We start from the raw sequence: 24584 nt of genomic DNA on the forward strand, positions 1-24584 counted from the left end.
GGCGGACGTCAGCAACTTGGAAAATGCGAGCCTGGGAGAGAAAGGCCGTCAAGTTTGGGAAATTTTGTTCCTCACTTTCTTCTTTTTTTTTTTGCAAACAGCCGCCAAGGTCATCCTGAAGGCTCTTCCAGTGATGAACGGGCAGCTCCAGTCCAGTTCTCTGCCAAGGCTGAGGAGGACCCTCCTTTATATTTATTATTTATTGCTGTTCCTGTGAGCAGGCCTGGAATGTTGCTTTTTTTAAAAAAAAAATCAACGCGTTTACATTACTCTGTTTTGTGGGATGGGGGAGGTTATATGAACACACTGCTTCTAATAACACATCATCTAAGATCTGTTTAAAATTAGAAAAATGCAGCAAAATAGGAAAAAACTAGGGAACCCCCCCACTTCCTACTGTGACCCAAATGCCCACCATTTTGAAAGTAGCTTATGTTATTCATGGGTACCCCAAAGTTATTTTGCTAAAGAAATGTTGTTATTCCCTCATTAATCACCAAAGTAATTGTTATATTTATTCCAGATTATTTTGTCGACTTCTTTAAACTCATTATTGACACCCATTTTTGATATTAATTTAACTTTTTCTTCAGCTGTCTCTTACATATGCCCATTAAACCGAGTAATGAAATCTCAAATTCTAAACCAGTTTACTAAGAGATAAGGTGAGTTGGCTGTGTCTCAGGCTGGATAGGTTACAAATAAAATAAACTGCATTTTAATAAGTGGGAATTATTTCTGGGTAAATATGTACGGGATGGCCCTTTATAGCTGTACTTTTATATGCAGGTGTTTGAAAACTGAGCATCATAAATGGACTCAGTTACTTGGATGTAATAGTAAAATATGTGTTATCGTTATATGAAAAGTCTCCTACACATGCAGTCCCCCTTGTATTATGCTGGGCTGGATGATGGCAAACAAGCTAAAATTAAATCCTGATGAGACAGAGATGCTGCTGGTCAGTAGAAAGTCAGGCTTGGGAACGGAGATTCAGTTTGTTCTACAGAAGGTAGTAGTTCACCCTACAGTTCAGAGTTATAGCTTAGGAGTGTTCCTTGAATTTGTATTATTCCTGGATTTGCAGGTAGCAGTGGTGCCTGTGCGCTCTTAGTGCACTATCTACAAACTTTCCTGAGCTGACCTGGCTTGACAACACTCATCCAGATGTAGTTTCATTGTGTCTGGAAAAGACTACTGTAATGCACATTGTGTGGAGCTGTCCTTGAAGATGTCTTGGATCTTCAATTAGTACAATATGTGATACAGTACCTAGGTAGTTAACTGGTACACAGTATTGAGATTGTATGACACACACACAACCCCGAAAGGTCTGCCCTGGTTGCCAGCCATTTGCTGGGTCCAGTTCAAAGTGTTATATTTTTAACACCAAATGGGTTGGGGCCAAGCTATTAAAGGGATCATCTATTTTCCTATGAAACTGTCTAGGACTAGGTCAATGGTTTCCAACCTTGGGTCCCCAAATGTTCTTGGACTACAACTCCCAGAAATTCTTGCCAGCATAGTGGTGAAGGCTTCTGGGAGTTGCAGTCCCAGAACATCTGGGGACCCAAGGTTCGGAACACTGGTCTATACTGTAGGATCTTCAAAAGAGGCCTTCTTGACAATAATAGCAGCTGCAATGCCTGCTTGACAGGAATGTGACACTGGGTGTTTTCCTGTGTGGTTCCCAGACTGCGGAATGCATTCTTTTCAAAGCTGCAGTGTCCACTCTTACCGCCTTTAGGAAGCATTTAACCTAGATTTATTGTGATGGTTTGACCTTTGTAGGTTTATTGATTTTTGTTTTTGTTTTAATTTGATTGCAATTATTTTATGGTTGATTGTTTTCACTATTTTTTGTGTGTGTGTGCTATAAATGTAAGCCATACAATGTAAATATCAAGAACATGCATCAAAGGTGGTTATGTATTAATAAATCTTCTTTGAAGGAGCTCAACTGATTTATAGGCTTCAGGGTGACCTTCTGTACCATCAGATCCTCCACTTGTTTTGGACAACAGGCTTCTTTTAGTCCCAACCAGCATGCCCAATGGCTCAAGAAATATGCGCTTTATAGTCCAATATGTTGGAGCAGCTTGTTATAGAGTCTCTCAGGAAAATATCATGATAAAAGAAACACAGTCAGAAAAGATAAGATTTGTCTTTCTTTTATTTAGGAGAAATCAAGCCCAGCTCTCTCTCTCTCTCTCTCTCTCTCTCTCTCTCTCTCTCTCTCTCTGTGTGTGTGTGTGTGTGTGTGTGTGTGTGTGTGAGAGAGAGAGAGAGAGAGAGATTGTGTCCATGCATTCTTTTATTGACAAAATACTTTTAAAACTTGGTATACCGCTATGGATTCCACGGAGCCTGAAGGAGTCCTTTCAGTGGTGAAAGCTGATAGGACCAGAATGATTTCGTTTAGATAATTTGAAGCCATAGAGGCATGAAATGTAGTTGGTGAGAGAAATAGAAATGCCAAAAGCTTTGTCAAGGAGGTGAAAAATGGAAGCAGTAGAATTGCTGGAGGAGAAGGAAACGGGCAAGATACTGTCCATCTGAACTAATGTGCCACTGTTAGAAGAACACAAGATAGATTCTGCGTCCTTCTCATTCCCCTGCCCTGCCCCAACTTGGCCCTGCAATGTACAGATTGTCCGTCCAAGGCAAGAGTGGCAAGATAATAGGAAAGGCAAAACTGGATTGTGCTTTGAAACATTTAAAAGCATATACAGTACATCACCCTGACAATGGCTAGTTGATAACAGTGTCTTAGAGCTGCTGCTAGGAAGATCCTGTATTCTGGCTAGGACACTCAGAAGCAAAGGAGAGAGAAGGCTTGCTGCTCACTGCCTGGTGACTCTTGGTTATGGCACCCCTGTATGGTTATTTCCCACCCCCACATTAGCTGGGAAAAGTCTTATAAGTGCTTAAATGGCCTGGCTTGGGGTAGAGTTCAGTGAGGATGGAATCCTCAAAGGGACCATACAGTTGTATAGCTGCAGTTCTATAACCACTTGCCTGGAAATAAGCCCTGCTGAACTCAGACTGAGCAGCTGGTGGCAGAGGACAGGTAGTAAAGTAAAGCCCTTCAAATGTTCCTATACTGCAGCTTCCATCAGCCCTTGCCTGTGTAGCCAGTGGTGAAAGCTGATAGGACCTGAACTTCAAAACTTCTGGAGGACCATGTGTTTTCCTGGCTTGATCTATACTACTACTGCTACTAACATTGTGGGCCATCAAGTCAATTCTGACTTATGGCAGCCCTTTTCTAGGTAGAGAGGTGTGGTTTACCATTTCCTTCTTCTGTGGGCATCCTGGGACTTTGCAGCTTGCCCAAGGCCACACAGGCTGGCTCTGGGATGCACAGTGGGGAATTGAACTCTTAGCCTCTGGCTCTGCAGCTGGATACCTCTAATGCATTAAGCTACCCAACTGGCTTGATATATAAATAATACTGCACTATTACTTTACATCTGTCACCTAAATCTGATTACTTATCAATTCAGTCAGTGGAGATTATTAAGTGGGGATTATTGTTAATTCAGCAACTGATTTGAAAGATCTACTCTAATTGACTAGCAATTGTATTTAGTCCCATGAATGGTTGGTTTCTTACAGTGATACCTCTGTTTTCTACTTTAATATAATATGGCTAAATAGACTCTCTATTGTCAGAATATGTATACCTTTCAGCACTAGATTTTCGAATGCTACGGACAAATAATGAAATATGGCATTTGTTTTGACACCCTGCTTTTGAGTGCCTCCTGGTGGGCATATGGCTGGCAAGCTTCCTTAGATAGACTGTTGGTTTGATCCAGCTGGACCCGGATGGGTTTATTGAGCAGGATCAGGCAAATTTAGCTGAACCTTCGTCCAGTTGTGCTAGCTTACTATTCAGTTCATAAGAGACTTACTCTTGAGGGGACTAGAATTGTATTTTCAGTCTGAAGATAATCCATAAGCCTGGAATAGGAAACCTTTTTGGCTAAAGGGCAAACTGGCTTTGGGAAATCTTATTGGGGGCACAGTATGAGGGTCCATCTGACCTCTTGTCTGTGGCCACAGTGTGATTAGACAGACATAATTCACATAGCTAGAACTGAAGCCAAGCAACCTTTTGTATGTTTGAAAACATACAAAAGGTTACTTTATTTTTCCATGCCCCCCACCCATCTGGATTCATAGCTTGCATTCAGTTCTAGAGAGATGGTACTATAGTTACAACTTGGGGAAGTTACTTTTTTTGACTATAGCTCTCCGAATCACCTGGAGGCTTAGCTAAAACAGAATGCAACTGTATACCCTAAGTATTTACATCTTTTTAAAAAAAAAAAAAAAAAAAAATAAAGTTACATCTATAAATCAAGGCAGGGTATCTTGCTTAGTGTTATAAGTTGCAGCTAAGGTAGGCCCATTGAACCAATGGAATTTATAGAGAAGTTGACTAACCAAATCTCCACTGATTTCCATGGGCCTACTTTAGTACACGAAGCAAGAAGATTTAAGCCACGATGAGTTACATAAACCCTTAAACTTTATTTAAAAAACAAGCAAACCACAGTGGAGAACTTGGAAGAAAGACTATGTTGCAAAGTTTCTGTTTAAATCACAATGGTTCTTTCTTAAACTTGTTAGAGTTTGAATGTTGTTTTGTCATATTGACCTTTATTTGAAGTGAAATTCTTTATAGGGAAAGGGGAGGATTCAACACACACAAAAAATCTCAGTGAAGGACCTTGGTGAGACAGGAAAAATTCAGATAGCAACATTTGTTAAAGGGTATCAAACAAACTGAGGGGAGGGGAAATAGCGAGGGACAGAATTGTCTGATCATCCTCTGCGTGGGAGCAACAGAGACACTAACCTTGGCAAAGAGAAAGCATCCGAGTGAAAACTCAGTGATGTTACTGAAGAGTTATGGACACAGCCAAACCAAAATGCCTAGAACTAATGGGGGTGGGTGTCGCTTGTTTCGCCTGCTGAATCTGTGTAGCTGATTGTTAAACAGCTAGGATCCAAGGGCCGCAGAATTTTCAGTAAAAAATGAATGCCTAGCTAGTGCAGTGAGGTGGTTTAAAGAAGGATTGGGAAACCATAAAGTTCCTGGGTTAAATACATGTCTGGCTTTACCATCAGGAAAAGGGAAGCAATCACCAGATGTGTAAGATGCTGGACAGCCTTGGCTGCTGCCTGGGCATTCCTTAATAGCCCCCCCCCCCCCAAATCTAGCCATTCCCTCTCTCAGACAGCAGAGTTGTGCATACCACACAGTCTGTTCTGCACCCTCCAAACCATGGATGGGCAACTGTGGCAGGTTTAGGGGCTATGTCTCTGCTCCTGGAATCCACTGGGGGACACACAGATCATCCAAAATGTGAAAATAGTGGGGGAAAGGATACAAGCTGTGTCTTTTACTACATGGATTGGGGCAGTTTCATGGAACCAGAGGCAGTAGTAACAGCTTCAGTGGGCCACATATCTCTTGAGAACCATACTATACCCCTCCTACCCTAAACTAAACCTACTGCCTTAGTGGATGGGGCCATTACTGTTAGAGAATGAAGCAGCTACCTTAGGGGTGTGTGTGTGTGTGTGTGTGTGTGTGTGTAAAATCACTATGGCAGTGTGTGTGTGTGTGTGTGTGTGTGCGTGTGTGTGTGTGTGTGTGTGTAAAATCACTATGGCAGTCATCTTGCCAGTGGCCAAATAGAGGATGTATATGCCCACAAGACATATCCTCATCTTGTGGTCCCCCTAAACAAGCACTCTTTTTAACTCCCCCACCCCCACCCCAAGCCAACCATGCTCCTTAACGAGTCTGCTTCCCTTTGAGACAGTGAAGGATACAGTATATTCCCGTCACCACTGTGGGAATAAGATGCATCTGCCAGTCCGGTCAGCTTTTGTACATGGAAGAGGAGGGTGGGTTTCGCATCATTTGCTCCAGGACGTCCAATGACCCTGTCAGAAGGGATGGAGACAATAAGTGTGGGTCCCTTTCTCATGACTGTACTTTCCAAGGGGATAACTAATTGCTTTTATTACACCTTATTGCAATTTAATGGAAGAGTGGGAAGATTGTAATTGGAATCTGTGAGATTTGCTTCCATTCTCTGCATGAGCGAGATGCAGGATTCTAGTCCTGCTAAGCAGAAAGGATATATGCCATAAAAAAGAAGATTGGTTTATTTTTTTATAATAACTAGAGCCAAAGTCTGATTTTGACAAAACTAAGCATATTGGGTCACTGTGTAAATTAGGTGTAAAATGGCAGGAAACAGAATAACGACAGAAAAGAGTCAGGTTAGTTGGCTGTGACAAATGCATTTCAAATCACAATGAGAATGGTCAAACTTGTAAAGGATAGGATCAACCAGATAATGAGGGAAAGAGTTTCATTAGGAAAAAAAAATTGATGAGAATTAAATTGCTTTTTAGCAATGAGTTGCACTGAAAACAATTTAATACTCAGTTGCAATTCCCACATGGCAGTCTTTCAACTTTTATCTTGCTGATCATGCACCTCAGGGATAACTTGGAATAACTCTCACTCTGTGGACAGGATGTGAGATTGAGAATTGGAAACAAAGAATAGCTGTTGCGGCAATAAAACTAGTTATTCTTCTGAGCCCATCAGATTTATAATAACAAATAAAGTTATGGCTGGGATTTGATGGCCTTTGGATAAACAGGTGAATGGACATGTTATGATTACCCTATTCTTAGAGGAAGTGGGAAACAGTGTTCTTCCTTTCTATGTGTGTTACCTGTACTCAGAGTCAGATTAAATGTTACATGTAAACTCAAGGTTTTTGCCAGCGACAATCAGTGCCAGCACAAACTCTCTTACCACCTGAGATAGGAAGAGGAGGGCTGTCCCCTATTGCTCCTGCCCCAATCACAGCCTGGCAGTGCCTTCATTGGAATGAGGAAGAGGAGGAGGAAGGCAACAGTGGTGATGGCGGCAGTGGCCGCATCTTCTTTCCCCTAATCTCATCTCAGCCATTATTCAAACGGTCAGCCGAGAAACAGCCCATCTCCATAGCACAGCTGTTTCTTAGCTGACCGGTTGACTAATGGCTTGAATAATGACTGGTTGTGGTGGTGGTTCAGTCCCTCCCCCCCCCCAGTGCTCTGCTGCCTGAAATGATTGCTTCACGCAAGGGTAGTTAAAAAAAGAAAGAACCAGAAAGTGGGAAAATGGGGATGTTGGGGTTGCCCATCCATGGTGAGTAGCAACTAGAGAGCAGACTCTCTAGGCATCTTCCCCACTCAGTTGAGATGTCGTGGAAGTACTTAAATGATGAACAAAAATCCAAATTCTGCATCTGTGTGTATACATTACACATGAAGAGTTATGTAAATCAGTGGTCTTTTCTGTCTTTTTTTTTTAAATAGTGGCATCTCCTCCTTTTGGGCCATGTGTAAATGGCCACCCTAATTCTATTTCTCTCACCAGCTCTAGGTGTTTGAATCTAATGACCTGCGTAATTTCCCACAGCATGTCACAGATACATTATATTGGTCCATTGTGGGGAATTAAAATGGTGGTCGGCCCTCCTCAGCTGTGAGTGTTTCCCACCAGATTTCTGGGTCCTTGACTGCTACACAAGATGCTGAATGCTGTGACCAGCTTTGTTCTGAGGTCAGTTCACTGCAGTTAGAGGCTCATATGACTTTGCAGCAAAAATTGCAATCCCTATGTACATTAGTTGTTAAGCATTGTCAAGCTGCATCTGACTTATGGCGACCCTAATAGGGTTTTAAAGGGCTGTGAGATGTTTGAAGGATATTTTTATCAGTGCCGCTTCCCAGTGGATTTCTATGGCTGAGTCAGGATATGAACCTGGGCCTCCTTAGGCTAGTATGTCACTCTATCCACTACATCACACCTAGAGGAGTTTAAGTCCCATTGAACAGAAGGGAAGTAAATTCTGAATAAATATGTATAGGATTGCATTACACATGCTGGTTTCCTGGTATGCAAACAGCTGCTAAGACTCCCAGCTTTCTTGTGAAGTTAATATCAAGTAAGGTTAGCAATGTCTAAGGTCTGTGCAGATGACATTTTCCATCACAGTCCTTTCGGAACCTTCAGCAATCACTCCAGCCTTTAAAAAAAGAATATGATGAATTGTGGACTTATTTTTTTATGACTTTTCAGTTACTGCTAGCCATCTTGGAAGCCTGTTGGGAGAGATGTAACTAGCTTAAATAATGAATAAGAAAAAACTCATTGACATGTCTTTCGTTGTCCCAAAGCTCCTGTATTGATAATTCACATTCTGAAAGCAGGAATACATTTGCTACTGCCAGCGAAAGACTATTTCAAGTGTATGGAGAGCAGAACCCTCAGGGCCTGCCCTGCTATTAGGCACAATGCAGCCATTTTCTCAGGTGGGCAGCAGGCATCGTGGGGCAGCAGGAACAACACCTGCCTCTTCCTTTTAGATTCCCCAGCTGTGCCCTTCTGTTAGAGCAGTGGTCCCCAACCTTGGGCCTCCAGATGTTCTTGGACTTCATCTCCCAGAAATCCTGGCCAGCAGAGGTGGTGGTGAAGGCTTCTGGGAGCTGTAGTCTAAGAACATCTGGAGGTCCAAGGTTGGGAACACTGTGTTAGAGGGCAGAGCTGTGTGTAGCCCATACACCTCTTCAGACCCCCCTCATGAATTTGCTGCTTCCATTGCATTGCCGGTGCTGATGGAAGATTTAACTGTAGGACAGGCCAGCTTCTGCACATAGAACGGAGAGGTGCATGTGTCTTATTTTCTGCCTCAGGTAGCAAAGTAGCTCAGGAAAGTCCATGGGAGTACCCAGCCCTTTGTAGTCTGCTACAAATGTGGTTTGTTTTGCTTTGACTACAGACTTGGTTGCTGGTTGTTTATGAAGTAAAATTCACATCCTGCCTTTCCAAACAAGAAATGTAAAAATGTCCCATTTTCAGACTTTTACTGCTTACCAGGCTGTCCTGGGCAGTGTCCAGACCAAATCCCAATTTCCTCTTGATACTGACAATCAATTCAAAAGAGTTTTATTACTCATGAGTGAGTACATGAGCCGAAGTCATCTTTCCACAAATTCACAACATTAATTCTCCCCCTCCTCCCTTGTTTTCTCCTTGTTTGTGCGGTGTTCACATTGTAAGAATTCATAGTGACCCAAGGGCATATTCAGCAGACTTTTATTTATATTTATATGACAGAGCCATCGTTCGCCATCATAAAACCGGAGAAAAGGAATAAATAGCTGTTTTAGGATGAGGTGCATGGGTAAGAGTGCAATATTGGAGGACAAACTACAGTACATTGATCTGGGATAAGATTATAAATCTGTTTTGCTCCAAAAATGTGAGGTTTTAGTTCATGGTTCGTCCTGTAAGGTTCAAGTAGCAAGTTAAGTCCTTGGTTTTGTATCTAGTATCATATGTTTCTAAAAACTCTTCCATCCACAACCAAATCACGTGCTGTTTTTAACAGACTGTGAGTGTATTAATCAGAATGGATAAACCGGCAAGCTTGTATATATTTTTCTACGCTTTTCTCAGATTGTTGTGCCTGGAGCTATCTTGACTGGTGCGCCTGCAGTATCTGTTTCCCAACAACTTCTGGAACACTAGCAGCAACATTTTGAGAAAAGGGACAAGACCTTTTGAAAACAACAACAACACCTGCTTGCTTCATCAAACTGAGGCTGATTTTTAGAAATGTGCGTATATTATTGGACAACAGTGGCCAATATGGTAAAACTCCAGCTTAACAGAATAATAGTGGTTGCTACAGAGTGCATTCACACCTGAGTACTTAATGTACATCAAGAGAAATCCCAGTGTGGGGGGGTTAAGTGCAAATATTCACTGCCACACAGAGAGAATTTTTAAAAAAGCCTTATGGTCAAAAGAATGTGCACATTTTGTAGGCTTTTACAAAACAGGAAAAGATCACTGCATAACAGATCCTTGCCATTTATGACTCAAAAATACATTTGAGGCAACCAAACAATGAACTATGTTTGTGTTTGTTTCTTAATGGTCTAACCAGTGGTTTACTACACCAAGCATGATGAAAAGAATAATTAGAGTGGTGATAGTGTTGCCCCAGTTTTATGAAACAATTGCATATAACAAATGGGTCATTACTAAAAGAATGAGTTTGTGCCACTGTTCATTGTTTGCTATAATGAGGAATTTAAGTACATTGCAGTTTGGGGGGATGGGATCTGGCATTAGGATCTTGTCTTGTTTTTCATTAACTCTTGTATTAAAAAAAACCCTGTTTTAAAGTTCTCCCAGTGATGCTAGAAATTAATCAAATCACATGAGCTAAGGGACAGCCTGAAAGGTGATGTCCTCAAGAGAAGAAAGGTCAGGAATGGAATAATTATTTGACAATGAATACATCTATTTCTTGCAAAATGATATAAAGGTAGTTTGGCATAATGGGCTACATCCAGTTGGTAGTCCCAGGCAGAGGAGAGTAAATCAAGTCAACTTGTATGCAAATCCTATTGATTCAATGGGTCTGCTCTAGTTGGGACTAGCAATTGGATTTAGGATTGTAATACTGAAACAACTGCAGAAATTTTGCTTCCATTCCAACATGTTATTTCCAATATATTTTCATTTTTAATTGTTCATTTTTTATTATTAGTTGGCCAGCATCTGCTTCAGTTGATTGCACATGGAACAATAATGGCACAAACCTTTTGATTCTCTCTGCCCTCTGGGGTGTCTGTCATGTGCCAAGACGTGCACTGGTTGTACATCCGATTGTGTGACATGTTATGCAACTGGGTACGTGACAGACATTTCAGAAAATGAAGAAATACACTTCTACTAACACCATTCCATGCCCAGCAAATTGATCAGAACATTGTCCCTTGTTTTCCCTTATCCTTTCTCCAGGAATCATATGGCTTCTCCATGGTCCATTTTATCCCCGGAACCACCCTGTGGGGGAGATTAGGCGGAAAGAGAGTGAATGGCCCAGGGCCATCCAGTGAGCCTTATGCCTGAGTAAGGATCTTTAACCTGCATCTCAACAGAACAAAGGCAACAGTCTAAACTAGTGGTTCCTAATCTTGGGTCCCCAGATGTTGTTGAACTACAACTCCCATAAATCTTGGCCAGCACTCCTAGTGGTGAAGGCTTCTGGGAGTTTTAGTCCAAGAACATCTGGGAACCATTGGTTTAACTGCTACACAGCTGGGGCACATATGGGGGGGGGTAGGCAGTTCCTACCCTAACATGCTTTGTGATCCTTTGGATTGTTCTCCTGCCACAGTGAAGCTGCTGAAAATGTGCTGACTTCAAATAAACCAACCTCAGCTGAATGTGTTTAGCTTGGAGAAAAGAAGGCTGAGAGGTGATCTGGTAGCCATCATGCAATATTTGAAAGGCTGATAAATTCAAATTAGAAGAAAGAAAATTTGGCTTAAACATAAAGAAGAACCTCTGGTTAATAAGAGCTATTTGACTGCGGAATGAACTGCCTTGGAGGGTGGTGGACGCCCCTCCATTGGAGGTTTTTAAAGAAAGGTTGAGTGGCTGTCTGCCCAGGATATTTTAGGTGTAGATTTCCTGCTTTGGCAGGGATTTGGAATTGATGACCCTTGGAATCCCCTCCAGCTCTACCATTTTATGATTCTTTTTTGCTTTAGTATTGAGTCTCCAGTGGGATTATTTCTCCTCATTAAACACAAACGCAGCACAAAGATCCAGTTTTGGAACGGTGCATTCAAGAGGTAGTAACACACTGCATTAATAATATGTATATGTCTTTATAAAATCCTAGTACAGGACCTTTGCAGTTGAGGCACCCATATTGTGAGACTCTCTGTTCTGATGAATTGGTTTATCACATGTCTAATTTGTTATCTTTTATGTGCCATTTGGAAACTTTCCTGTTCGTATAAACTTTGAGTGACATTTGATTGATTTGTCCCTGTGTTGGCATATGCTGCTTTATTTGCTAAGCCCTGCACTGTAGATTTGTTCACTTAAGTTTTTATTGTTTAGCAGATACTTGTTTTTAGTGATTGTAAGGCATCTGTAAGAACAGGGGCTCTTGTAGTGTAATCTCACTGTGTGAACTTTATCATCTCTGAGCCTGCTCTAACTCATAGGGTGTTTTGAGGTCCAGGCTGAAAAGGTAATAGAGTCTCAGAGGCCAACTTGACAGAAAGACGGAAATAATAGAAAAAATTGCAGCACGCTGATGCAAAACAAGTGTTTTCTTTTCTGAAAGGAAAAAGAAAGAATTGCCACTGTTCAGACTGCTATTCACATTTACAAAAGCTTGTCTGCCAGTTCACCTGGAAACAGTTCTTACTCACCATTGGCACTAAGACAAGTGGCTTTTTAGAAACTGGGTAAAATTGGGAATAATGCTGCATTATTAAATATAATTTCACTTCTCACAAAAATTTGCACAGATGACAGAAAAATATGGGCAATGTTGGTTTCAACCAGTTCTATAGCATTGATGAGTCAGAAATGTTAAACTCCCATTGATTTCAATGAATCTTTATTACTTATGTATGTATCCTACCTCTCCTCCAGATAACTCCAAGCGGCATCCATAGCTTTCCTGCTCCTCCTCCTCATTTTATACTCACAGTGTGAGCAGGAGGTAACACCAAAACAATTTGGACTTTTCCAGGAACAAGAATAGCTGGTACACAGCACATGTATTTCTGGTCAGTGCTGAGACTTGAGCATCTAGCTCTCAAGGATGAATCCAGGAGTGTACTCAAGATGTAAATCACAATTTTCAGTGCAAATATAACCTCTTCAAATGCTAACTGATTCCCTGTTCTCTGATCTGCCTTTTGGCTGAGCAGCAGCACCCTTGTGTAGCTTTGGTTTAGACACTGGTTTAGAATCAAGACAACTTCCTTGGTCTTTGATGGAGTGATAAGAGTTTTGTCTCACCAACATGTTGGTGGCACCAAATCCCCAAACTCCAAACAATCTCTTCCAGTGGTTTCATGTATGTGTTAAATAGCATGGTGGATAGAACAGAACCTTGAGGGACTCCACAGGCCAAGGTTATGGCATAGAACCCAAGTAGTCCCCCAATTCTACCTACTGAATTTGCCTGTCCAGGAAGGATCAGAACCACTATGAGACAGTGTATCCAAATCCTATCCTAGACAGACCTTCTAGAAGGATACCATAGCTAGTGGTATCAAAAGCTCCTGAGAGGTCCAAGAGGTGCATACTACCCCAGTCCAGTTCTCAGCATATCTTGTCCACCAAGGCAGCCACAGATGTCCCTGAACTATAATCAGGCCTAAAGGCAGATTGAACTGGATCTAGAGAATCCAACTCATAGAACACATGTTCTAGCACCTGGCCCAAAATTGGAACATTGGAGACTTGCTCATAGTTATCTAGTTCAAGGAGGGCTTTTGTACTTAAAGGGCTTTTACCCACCATTTTTAGGCATGGCAGAATTCTGCCTTGATCTAAAGAGACATGCACCATTCCCCTTACCTATTTGACCCATTGTTCCGTGGCTGATTTTTTTAATTCAGGAAGGACAAAGACATGTGGTTTTTCTCACCTCTCCAAGGATCCAGCCCACATCCTCAGGCAACACAAACAGAAGAGAATCCACTTTCACAGAGCAAGCAAGGACAATTTTTATCCACATGGCCTGTGTCAAATGCAACATACAAGTGAGAGCAGATCCAAGGTATTTTATCTGCAAAGTGTCTTGCAGATAGTCTTCAAAGCAGGCTTTGGAGTAGTCCACAGTCTCCTCTTGTAATAGGCTCTTCACTAGTTGAAACTGTTTCTGCTTGAGAACTCTGTGCCAGCATAATGGTGGCAGAGACGAAGGACTTGTCTGCAATAATTTGGTTTTCCAATGAGCTCTCGTCTGTGTGTGCTTAAACCTGCTCCAAGTTATTCACCTTTATCATTGTATCTCACCCCATTCTTTCAACACCGCCAGCTTTCAAGTAAACCAGGGGGTTCAACCTGGCTCTGCTTCATGGGAACAGATGCTTAGAATCTATTGTCTGCAACACCTGGCTCATTTATCAGTTCCAGAGGTCAACCGGGGCTTTAACAGGATTACTTACCAAGGTGACAGAACATAGAAGAGCTTCAGAGAATCATTCAGCTCCATTAGCTTCCTGGAGAAGACCATCCAATTCCAAACCCTGCTGTGGACCCTCTGAGTTACAGCATCAGGTGGTGATCTGTGTCTGGTAATAGAATTGCAGAGAATTCCTCCATTCCCAGTTCACCTTCATCCTTCTCAGGACAGAAAATCAGATCCAGAGTGTGTCCTGCTACATGAGTGAGGCCAGGTATAATTTAGAATAGACTCATGGTCATTATGGGGGGCATGAACTCCTGAGCTTCTCCTGATCAGGTGGTCTTAATATAGACACTGAAGTCCGACAGCATGACAAGCTGAGTGAACTCAGCTTAGCTAATTCAGGAAGGGAGACTTGAGTAGTTGTAGGCAGGCACCCATCTTCGGTTTAGAGACTCTCAAACCTAAGAAACTGTGAGATGGGGTGTTGGGCATTGGGGATGGAATAATAACATCCTCACCCCTTTAGTCTTACCTCTTCTGTGGGATGTGGTGGCGCTGTGGGCTAAACTGCAGAAGCCTCTGTATGCTGCAGGGTCAGAAGACCATCAGTCGTAACATCAAATCTACGCAACAGAGTGAGCTCCCATCGCTTTGTCCCAGCTCCTTGCCAACCTAGCAGTTTGAAAGCATGGAAATGTGAGTAGATAAATAGGTACGACCTCAGTGGGAAGGTAAAACGGCATTCCCTAATGCTGGCCACGTGACAACGGAAAACTGTCTTCGGACAGGCGCTGGCTCTATGGCTTGAAAAGCGGGATGAGCACCGCCCTCTTAAAGTCAGACACGACTGGACTGAAAATGTCAAGGGGAACCTTTACCTTTACCTTACGTCACAGTGAACCTAAGGTGCGCAAAATAGAGAGAGACTGAGCTTTCCAACTCATCCAGACAGGTCTATGTTATGTAGGACTGGTCAAGATGCTCATCCAGGGTGAGGTCCCAGATGTCTGTTGATTTCTTCTTCACCAGCCTGGCGTTCGGCAACAGAACAAATATAGTATAAGAAACCACACAGATAATGAATGTTATTCTCCCATGTGTGTGCCAGTAGTTGAAATAATATTCAATTTGTCCTGGTAAAACTTTAAGAATGTTTACTATATAACATATATGTAGAATAAAATAAAAGTGCTTAAAAACATTTGTCCTTGATACAAATTTGACAGACTTGTTAGTCTTTCATAACATATTCTTATCAGACATAATAACAGACAAGTTGTTAGACTAACAGTACAAGCAGACTCCTAACAGACAACACCTAACAGACTACACATACTAATTCTAACAGAATAGTACTGCTTTTTCTATCTTGTCAGTTAACCCACTTAACACACTGTGACTAATACCAAACAGAATCTGATTGATTACATAAGTTCCAATATGTAAATTATACAACTCAAACATTCTTGTATACGCTTACATACTTGCTGGGTTGCACATTTATATATTCCAGCACAAGGGAAGAGTAGGGATTAATGCTTGCAAAATGGAGATCCCTGTTTCTGGAAGGAATGCCTGCAAGGGAAGAAGTCTTATCCCAGCTATCAAAGGTACAGTACTTGGCGTTTCTCCACATGCAAAGGTTGTCCTGATCATGGACTACAGCACTAGATGGCAGTATTAGCTAATGAAAATGATACCTTTACCTCTGCCCTGTAGTAGTAGACAGGAACATTATATTTAATGCATTATTATCTAACAAGTCCAAGATAAGGACTTTGCAAATAAATTTGCTGTGATGTTTTTGGTCTGTTCTCTCTAAACAGTTAAAATATAGCCTTGGTTTAAGGTGCTGCTGACAAAATACTTGATCAACTTAAAAGATTTAGGGGTGGGGGACAAAGAAAATATCATATTTATATATGTTTAGACTGAATGACACTCAACTTGTGGGACGTTTTATAAGAGTCTAAACTCTAAACTGTCATCTTTATATTTGGGCTACAATTTCCATCATCCCCAAGTAGCCTAATTATAGTCCAGCAGATCTACAGAATATCAAGTTGAGGAAGGCTGTTCTACAAATACCTATGGGAATGAGGATGCTTCTAGGATGATGTATAGTCATGACCATGTCTTCTGTTTTCCATGAAAGGTGGTGGAGCTAGATAATAAATAATCATTACATTGCTAGATTAAATTGGGGCTATATTAAGCTGCCTTTGGTCCTTTTTAGGAGAAAGGCAGGGTGTAAAGATTTTAAATAAGTAAATAATAAACAAATCCCATTGATGTGCATCCTTCCTTTAGCCAAGCAGGAATGACGTTAAAGACAAGACACCCTGACAAAAACACACATGAGATTTGTTTTTCCTTAGATATGACCAGAGACTGCTTAAGCTACATTAAACAGAAAAGCAAAAGAACTCTTGATTTTTGTCTATCAAGACCAGTTTTTGCACAAAAAGTTTGTTGCTAAGAAAAGAATAAGATTGACTCTGAACCGCCATCCCACATGGGGATACAATAGAATCTCACTTAGAAAGTAAATAGGAGATGGGAAATTTTTAATCAGTTAGATTTCAGTGTCATCATCTATTAAAAGCATAGACATAAGGGCTGGCTGTGGGGTAGAACAGTAGGCAAATTGCATTTAGGCCTCCCATATATAAGCTGGCCTAATGCAAAGTCCAGGGCTGTAGTCAATGACCAGAATTCATATGTGTTTCAAGCTGTGAGGACAGGTGGCTTGATGGTCTGAGAGACGGTGTACAAGGAGCAATGATAAGGCATATTGTTCCAGGAAACTCACCATATGCCTTGAGCAGACTTAATCTGTCATGTGGCAACTGCTGAAGATTTGCTCACTCTCTAGCTATCCCTTTCTCCCGAAACCTATCACAGGAGATAGCAGCACTGTTAGGAACAGCAAGATAAGGCTCTTTGTAGGATAGTGTCTGAGAGATAAAACTCGAGAAGATTGCATAGGCTGGCACTTAGTTAATCTCCACTGAATTTGCCCTAGAAATGGCTTGATATCTGATGCTCTTTTACCCCTAATCACGTATCTGGTGTTTTACTGAAAGTAAATAAAAATGGGCCTCTCGTGCTATTCCATGTCATCGGGATCGTACTAGGACACTCTTTATTTTGGGCGGAGGGTACTTACAGGCCACAAGATCCTTAAAGGAAGCCTCCTGTGTTCGATAGACATACAATGTTTGGGCATGGAAGGAGGCCAGTCTTGCAGAAAAAGTTGAGGAAGATAAATAATTTCCTTCCTTTTGGGTGTGGTGCAGGTCCTGCTCTCCCGTCACCTTCGCCATCCACCGTCTCCCTCCTTCCCTTCCTTCTTTCTGGAGTTCTGCTGTAGCTCTACTACAGCAGAAACAGCTGCTGCTACCCACACCCACATGAGATCAGTGGCTTCAGTGGAAGACTGAGGTTGCATGCCGCACACAGATTTTTGGAGCGAGAGCAGCGGAAGAGCAGGCTACAGTGGTTCTCCAGATAGGAGAGGCCCCCAAAGTCCTTTAAAACTCAAGCCAGGGCAGAGACCTGAACATCTTTCCTGCTGCAGGAAAGTGGCCAAAATTGAGTGTGGAGTCCTGTGAAGTGGAGCCCCGAACAAGGTTCTCTTAATTCTTTCTTGGCTTCCTGGATGTGGATATTTAGAAGTGGGAAGGGTGATGTGCTTGATCAGGAGCTGTGGGAAGCAGGTTTGTTGGGAAGATCCATGCACATACACATCAGCCCATACTTTTCCTTTAGGATGATGGATGCTAGCTTCCAAGGAACAAGACTTTTTACTGGAGACTCCTTCTGTCCCTCCACTCTTGCCAGCCATGGCACTGAGGGTTCAGAGCCTCTTCATGCCCCATTAATGGTTTGCTTCCTGGTTTACAAAGTATGCACAAGGGCTCCTTATTTACCATATATACCTGGCCCCTTCACCTGCATGTTAACTGCCTGAAGAAATAGTAATTCTTGCCAAAGGACCAGAAACTGCTTCTTCCTTTTACACCACAGATTTACTTTTCTTGTTGCAGCTCAAAATAATTTACAGTGACCTATTTACCTCCCTCCTTTCAATAAAATTGAAAAGACTGAGGTCACCTGCAAAAATTGGAATTCAAAAGGGTCTGTGTTGGCCCCATGATCTTTCATCTATATTTTGAAGCAAGTTTTTTTTTTCCACTGAGTCTCCCAGCCTTCTTGGGCCATTTTGAATGGAGAGCCCTGCTGTAGCCGGAATGAAATGGTTCACTTGTGCAGCTCTGAATAAAAAGAGTGTTTAAAAAGCTATTTCATTTCAAAAGCATTTTTAAAAGAAGAAAATGGCTATTTTATTAGTTATGTATGGTTTTTGCAGCTGCAGACAGAACAGAATCTGCAGATTTCACACCTGGAAATCCCATTGCCTAAGGCAAGGCTTGGACAAGTTCTTCTTTTCAACTGAAGTTTCTAGAATTTCACTGCAGTCATGGTCACAGGCCATCTTGACTGGTGGATTCTGGTAGATGTAGCTAGGTTTAGTCTGGGAATAATTTAAGGAGATAAGTTTCTGGTCCCTTGGATGGTCAGTAGGACCTTCTGGAAGCTATCACTGACTTCTTATTGTACCACAAAAAAGACAGCCCTTCATCCTGCATTCATCAATCAATAAAATTTCAAAGAAAGTAGTTCTTTCAAAGTGATTGTGTGGATAGCCAAGAGAGGCTGGATGACACCTTTGTACAGGCTGTAGCTAATGACTCCTAAGAATAATCTTTATTCACTTGGCCAGTTGTCCACCAGACTTTCTTTATACTGCTAGAGATATCAAGTAGACAAAAAACTGCAGGGATACTAAGATCCCTGGCATCCAGGTGTATTCACTGGTGAGCAAATATGCAATTTTAAACAATTTTGCTCAGTGATCTTATAGTATGTGACCAGAAGAAGACAGGAGGCTATTAGTTACCATCCCAAACCCTTAGGGGCATCTCAGGGTTTCTTTCTGTTTTTTTTTTTTTTTTTTTGTCTCAGTCTGAACTAATAACATTTGGAAAAGCAAAGAGGAAGGTCAGCACCTGCCCCCAGCTGCAATATAAAGTGCTCCTTATCAGTGAAAAATGGCCAGGCCTGTACTGCTAGCTATTAACTAGTCAGAGCTGTATTTTTTTCCCTTAGGACCACTAATGATCTACCCTCTTCAAGTTAAATCTTTAATGTGTTTGATCTCTGTCTTAATGTCAGTTTCATTGGAGGCCACAAGGCCACATTTTTAATCAGTCATTCTCTGCCTGGGAGTAAAACAGCTGCCTGTCAGGGGTATGAATTATTGGGTTGGTATGAATCCAAGAGGTAATTAATGTCTCCCAGTGAAAAGGAAGGAGTGATCCTAGTTGCCTCACAAGCAATTGTGTGTAGGCATCCCTTAAGAAACCTTATCTACCTCATGAAAATTGTAATTAATAACCACTCTTGGCCACTCAAAAATGTTCTCTTGGACAAAATGCCTGTCAGTGTCATGGCAACACCAGGGCAGATGGTCTGAGTGAATCAATAGGTGCCCTTTTAAAGAAAAGAAAAGGAAAAAAAAAGAAATGTGTGCCTTGTCCAGTTTGGTCATTCTGAAAAAATATATATGGGCAGACCATTTCCTGATCATTTGGAAATCCTGACCTATCCGCCCACCCTGAGTGTTTCATGCTAGTTGGATGTTTAAAAACTTTCAACAGACAAGTCATTATGGTGCCTTAAAGGCTAAGAGGTTTTATTTAGCAGCAGTTTTCTTGAAGAGTAGGCCACCTCAGCTGATGCATGGAGGGTTGTCTTGGCTGGCAGCTTTTTAGGCACATGCATAGGTGGGTGGATGGGGCATGAAGTCCGAGCAAGTGGAGAAGTGGAAATAGTGATAACTGCCTTACCAGTGGCAGTTGGGTAAATAGTAGTTGGCTGATTACATGGGCATCCTTGCAGTGATGAGCCATTTAGCACATATGGGGAGATAAGACACATTTGCTTCTGTTCAAAGGACAGGCAATAGAGCTGGCTAGATAGCTCAATAATCTGGGTATCTGGAATTTGATTCTCCGCTGTGCCTCTGGGGAGAAGAGACATACTGCATAGTCCCAGAATGGGGTGCCCCCAGAAGAAGGGAAGTGTTAACTACCTAGAAAACCCTGGAAAAGGTCACCACAAGTCAGAAATTATTTGACAGCACATCGTTAATTATGGGTTTCAGGAGATTTAACCTCAAGTTTAACATCTTGATGAACTCTTGTTCAGCTTCCCCACCCCCCTTGGATTCTGTCTTTGCCATTTTATTCTCCAAGGATGGCTTCTCTGAAGACAGAGACAGAATGCCTTGGAAACTCAAGCTATTTCTCCACTTGTTTTTGAATTTTGCTGTTTTTGATGACAGATAAATCTGTATTTAAGGCAAGAAGGGCTACAAGCTTGCAGACCATCTTGCTTTCCTTTTTATCTCTCTGTCTTGTGGTGTGTGTGCATGTGTGCAAAAAGAACAACCCTATGTGGAGATTATCAAGAGGTGATAATTCCTTTGTCAAATATATTCCCTAGCCATGGGTGGCTTGTACAGGGCTTTGACTTATTTTTGGTCTGATAGGTCTAATTACCAGAATACAACTACATCATTTTTTTTTTAAAAAAAGAACACCCTCATTTTATAATGGTCATCAAAGAAGCATATCAAGGCTTGAACTTGCATTCTCACTGCACCACAAAGTGCTTCAGGAATGAACACGAGGGAATAAATCCCTTTTGTGCAGTGGTGTCTGACACGGAGCCAGTTGAGGGATTTGTTTTAATTGTATAAATATGGAATTGTCTGTAAAAATTTAATTCTTTGTCATCACTCTGCCTTTAATTTAGCTTAGAAGAAAAGCTTCCAGTGAACTGGCCTCTTTTTTCCCATTGTTGCCTTTCAAACCTACACGAGGGGTTTCAACTTCGTACTTTCAACTAAAGCCATGCTGTCTGAGGTTCTGCTTTTAAATAAGTACCATCAGAAAATGCATTTAATCTGTTCATTCTTTTTGAAAGAGGGTTGTGTGAGAAATTATTTTATAGATCTCTTAAACCAATTCTATTGCGCTTTTGGGAGTTGGAGGATCTCAAAAATCAGCCTTCTTCTGGATGGCACCGTCTGGATGCAATGTGCAACAAACTCCATCATCCCCAGCCAACTGCCCTGCTGACTGGGGATGATGGGAGATGTAGTCCAAACCATCTGGAGTGCAGCAGAGAAGCGTTGCTTCGATGCCAACAAGATGACGCAAAGAAAAGTGAAAGTGCAACAAAGGAAATGTTGGAGAGGCAATTTTATCTTTTTTTTAAAAGGACATCCTGACAAGTTTAGATAAGAAAGCTATAAGCTGACAAGATGTTCTCCTTCCCCCTAACATTTTCCCCAATTCTTCCAGCCTAGAGAAAAGCAGCTAGTAATTACGTTGCTGAACCTAGCAGCGGGAAGCTAACATTTCCCAGATTTACCAACTGCAACTTGAGTATCTCTTCAGTGCTAAAATTAAAACTGTGAGAGCTCAGGATAAATTGCCTGCTTAGCAAATTCTAATTTTTTTTTTGTTTGCTTATTTAAGAAAGAAAGTGAAGAGACAAGGGAAGAAAATCATATTGTGTGTTAAGACAAGAACAAAGACAAAATCTAATTAAGAACACGAAAGTAGACAATACTCAAGGCCATCTTGGGCGTTGCCATTGTGGGAGGGCAGAGGGCAGGGATGAGAAGATAAACAATTGTCCTATTAGGCCTGATCAAAGCACTGCGTGTTCCTTTGCTCTAATAGATCTTATTGCCCACAAATGAGATATGACCCTGGAATAAGTATGAAGAATAGAAGCCTTTCTATGTCATAGAAATAGGGGCTATTGCACAGAAAGCTTAGCTTCCTGACACTTGTTCTCTGTCTCATTCACCTTGCAGCCCCTCTCAGGTTCCCCGTTCTCTGGGGCAGAACAGAGAACAGTGTTGTTAGCAGTGCCTTGATAGCTGTTGAGTACATGTACTAAGTAAGAACATCTTTAATATCTGAAAGACGAACAAGTTACGTTTAGTATACATGCAGTTTCATACTTCTTCAGAGGGGACCACAGTCCACAAAAAGCTTATGGTAAACTCAATGGGCTCTATCATAACACTCTTTACTGGTTTTGCTGCTACAGGCTAGGATGGGTCACCTCCTGGATATATTCTGGGGAGGTTCACCAAACACCCAGTGCTTTCAAGAAGTATGTATCAATCTGACTTTGCCACAGTGACTTGGGCTAGTTTAGAACGTGGTCCATTTGCGCTCATTTAGGAATCATAAAGGAACTCCATCCTAAAGACTGTGAGTGCAGTTTTTTCAGCTCTGTACTTCATTGACTTGTTGACTCTCTCCTGTTCACTGCTTGATCATTATATGGCTATGTTTGCAGGGGGATTCTAACAGGTTCAAGGTGTGGGTAGTGCAGCCAATTGCCAAGAGAAAATAACCCCCCCTCAAAAAAGAGCAAAGGCAGATGGCAATGGTTTAAAATAAGTCTAATATAAGTCTCTAAATGTTGATTTAGAAATAATTACTATAATTTTACTAAATATTCAGTACCTGTCACCATAGTGGGAAGGATTATAGCTGGGTAACCTGAGCGCCTGCTCAGTCTTAACGAACAACTTTTGAGCCTCTGTCACCCTTGTTATAAATCTTTACACTTAAACCAGGTATAGCTTGGGCAGTCCATCAAGTAGAACTGAGTTGGGGGATGTTTGACCCTCCAGATGTTGGTTAACTTATACTCCTCTCACACCTTATCATGGGAGACATGGAAGGAGCTCTTACACATTCAAGTGGCCCCTGGGCAATGGCAGTTTCCTGTCAGCTGATCCTTCGAATGAAGAAGATGGCTTATCAAGGGCTATGCTAGCTTGGGCTGGTAAGAACTGGGTTTCAACAACATGAAAGTGGGGTGGGGTGGGAACCAAAGTTTCCCCAGGACTGAAACAGAGAATGTTTTGAAATAGAGGACTTCCCCCTGACAGCTTTTTGAGCAGAGCACTGTCCACTATAAACATAGGGTCACATAAGCTGCAGATATGGTCTAGGGTTTGCATAGGAGGAGCTGATTTGCTTGGTAAGGAAACCACATGAGCCACAAGTTTGATGTTATTTTTCCATACCTCAGAAATGTGATTTATTTAGAGCTCAGAACTGTTTACCTTTTGGGGGCTGAAGTTACTTTTCAGGGGGGGGAGGTAATGTTTCCTATCTCTAGATTTATTCCCTCCATCTATCCAATACCTATTTAAAAAATAAACTTAGCTTGGATTTTAGTCTGAACACTCTTTTGTACAAACACGTTCAGAGATGACAGACTGCATTGTTACCTACTTACATAATACAACATTATATAACCAAGTGAAGCCATGGCCTTTTACTTCCAGTGTTCATATGGCCCTTGATGTATAAAAATTTAATTTCTGGATAACAATTCCCAGCAGCCAGAGTAACTGGGGGATTCTGGGAGTTGTAGTCTAAAAAGGTATTTTTTTTTCATGCTTTGATATGACTGTACATGTGCAGAGTCTTCTGACTCTCTCCTCTTTTTTCTTTAAACAGGGAGACCCTGCATGCATGAAGCTCCCCTGTTAAATACCACAAAGGTGGAAATCATACTGCACATAGCAATTGGATGTTTACAGGCTTCAAACAAACTTCCTTCATAGAAGCAATGCTACAAAACAAATCATTTTAGAAATTAACCGTTCAGTCAGAGGAAAAACAACTATCATTTTTCCTCTTCTTGCAGTCAATTATTCTTAATTCTGGAGTATGCGTGAAGCTAATTTGACATACATGTCAATGTAGGAAAAGTGTCTTTTCCTCCTTCCAATTGGTTGCTAATTCTGAGAGCAATTTAAAACCCTAGGAAACTGTTCAAAGCTAAATTCATCAGTAATGGAAACTGTGGTGTCAATTAGTCATTGGTTACCATTATCATGACACTGTTGAATTGCTTTCCCTTTCCACTGAACAAGGAAGCTGATTTAAACAGAGATGCAACATTGCTTCTCTGTGGATATTTTTTCCCCTACAGAAAAAAACTGTGGAGTTTCTCTCTGTTTCTCTTTTATTTCCCCATTTTCCTGCTGCACGGCAAATTTCTGTCTACTCTTGGCCAAGCTAGACACGGCGAGCTAACCTTGCACTTAATCTACACATTGAAAAATATACAAAAAGCATTCAGGATGACAACTGATAATTACTGGGATACAAAGAGGTGGGGAGTATAGCCCTATCTTTTCCTCATGCGATCCTGAGGAAAATCCTCACCCTCCCCACCCTGAAGATGTCAGTTCAAGGGGGGTGTGTGCTTTCCTCCTTATGCAAACAGGAGGTTCAAAGGAGCTGTTTTGCATCAGCATCACAGGAAAGAAAGAAAGGCTTAAATTCCTAGTATGGAAAAATTTCTGTAAGGCAATTTGAGGACATGCTGGAATCATTTGTTAAGTAAGGTATGGTAGAA

At 41.5% G+C, this 24584-nt stretch overlaps 1 long non-coding RNA gene across 1 annotated transcript; it reads left to right on the top strand.

Annotated features, from left to right (window-relative positions):
* The first annotated feature begins 5458 nt into the window (after positions 1-5458).
* Positions 5459-22456, top strand: LOC140705929 (uncharacterized). The gene is made up of 2 exons (XR_012085558.2): positions 5459-7648; positions 9548-22456. It is a non-coding gene; the product is annotated as an uncharacterized LOC140705929 (long non-coding RNA).
* Positions 22457-24584: the final 2128 nt, after the last annotated feature.

The sequence above is a fragment of the Pogona vitticeps genome, chromosome 3, assembly GCF_051106095.1.
Source record: "Pogona vitticeps strain Pit_001003342236 chromosome 3, PviZW2.1, whole genome shotgun sequence".
Taxonomy (NCBI): domain Eukaryota; kingdom Metazoa; phylum Chordata; class Lepidosauria; order Squamata; family Agamidae; genus Pogona; species Pogona vitticeps.